Below are 2,141 nucleotides of genomic sequence, written 5' to 3' on the forward strand. Positions count from 1 at the left end.
TTCATACTGTGGCCTGCTCGGAAACATGATTGTGTGAGTTGAGGAGGTGAAAGTGCTCGATGTGTTTTGTTAGTTGTAGGTGTACACATTCTAGGAGTTTGGCCAAGGTAGGGATATCGGTGATCGAGCTTAACAACTATCGCCCTGAGGGGTCAGCTGTGGGTTTCTTTAGTATGGCGAAACCTGTCCCACGTGAGGGAGTTCGGGATGCATCCTTGTTTAAGTGAGCTATTAATGATTTTAGTCCAGATGGGGAGAAGTAATGGGATAAAGTCCTTTAAGGCGTTTGCGGGCAGAGGGTCAGTGAGGTGATTGGAAGGCTTCAGTGTGCTTAGAATCTTGACAATATTTTCTTCCGAGTACGTTTCAAAGGATGACCATGAAGCATTGTTGTTTAAATCAATGGGCATTTTGCTGTGGGGGTTAGAGTAAAGACTTCGATCGGTGAGGAGATCTTTCCTGTTGTTGTCTGTCTTTAAGTTAAAGAAAGTAGAGAATTCTTCACAGGTCGGTAGTGCACTAGAAGTGTTTAAGAGACTTTGAGGGCCATCTCTGGATTGAGTTTTGATTAACTCGAACAGTTTTTTTGGTAGGTTTCTTGCTTGGTCAAGCTGGTGGCTAAAGAAAGCAGCTTTCGAGCGTTTGATTTTTCTAAAGTAAGCGTTTCTTTTTTTCTTAAGTGTTTTGAGGTGCAAAGCTGACTGGTCAGATCTCCAGTTACGTTCCGCCAGTCTCATCGCTCGTCTATCATCGTTAAGAATCCCGTCGTACCATGGTTTAGAGATTTTAGAAGAAACAATCTTTAACTGAAGAGGGGCAGCTTTGTTGGTAATTGAGGACATTTAATTGAGGTAGTGGTCGGTAAGAACCTGTACGCCAACAGCGCCAGTGGGGGGCAGGAGAAAATTGTAGCTAGGGAGGGTAGTGAGTTGGGATTGAGTTTCTTCAAGTCTCTCTTCCAGACCTTAGATCTGGTGGATAGTACCGGATTAGATTTCATTTTTTCGAGGATGAAGAATGTAATAATGAAGTGGTCAGACCAGTCACAGGGTTGGATTGACTCGAGTTGGATAGAGTCATCTTTGGAGATAAGATCCATGATAGAGATTTTATCGTGGGTGGGGCTGTTGCAAATTTGGGTGAGGTCTAGGGCAGTGAGGAAGTTTTTGAGACTATTGACCACAGAATCATTGTGATCGTTCCAATGAAGGTTGAAATCACCAAGGAATATTTGTGTATGTAGACGTCCAGAGTTCGTTGTGACCAGGTCCAAGAGGTGTTCAGTAAAGGTGAGGTTGTCTTCTGGTGGGTGGTAGATAATATGTAGGGAGCATACAGGGTTACCTTCGCTGTTGATATCAAGGCAGAGGTGTTCACAGGAGGAGAATATAGGGGAACGGGCTCTGATTACTGCAAGGTTGCTTCGGTGAATACATGCGATTCCACCCCCTATTTCGCCAACCCTATCCAATCTGATGATGTGATAATTAGGGGGAACTAGAATGTCAATGAGTGGCAAGGAAGAGTCTGTTAACCAGGTTTCGGTGAGTATGGTCAAGTCTTGGTCATGTGCGATTATGAGGTCTGCAATGTCTGAGGCATGTCTAGGGGCCGATCTACAGTTCAGAAGTGAGCATTTAAGCTGAGGAGTGATAGGGGAGGAAGAGGGGTCAGGAGTTAGTGTGACTTTTCTTAGATTATTGGCAACAATACCTCTATCGTTCTGTTTGGAGGACCTGTGGGGATTTGGAGGAATAGTAGGGATGGGAAGGTGTGTGGGGGCTGTGTGCGTCAAGGGTGCAAGATCATATTAGTACAGGAGGGAGTGTATGTCGTACGCCGAAAGTGGGTTGAAGCTTCGTAGAGGACGGGTGGTAGAGTTACGGGAGGGGCTGGATATCCAGTAAGGAGGCGGTAGCCCTCTAACTCTACCCAATAAAAACAAAGGGCAGCTCAGACCTCCCAAGGTGCCGCAATGAATGTGTTCCTCGATCAACTATGTCTGGAATCCTTTCCTCCGTTAGGGGCACAAAGTCTGGGGTTCTGGGTAATCTCCTATCATGTTTGATATCGGTATGGAAGGGAGTCCATATCTTGTCGTATCTGGGCATGTTGTCCCATAAAACTGCAGTGATCCATTC

Source organism: Lissotriton vulgaris, chromosome 4_1 (genome assembly GCF_964263255.1).
Source record: "Lissotriton vulgaris chromosome 4_1, aLisVul1.2, whole genome shotgun sequence".
Taxonomy (NCBI): domain Eukaryota; kingdom Metazoa; phylum Chordata; class Amphibia; order Caudata; family Salamandridae; genus Lissotriton; species Lissotriton vulgaris.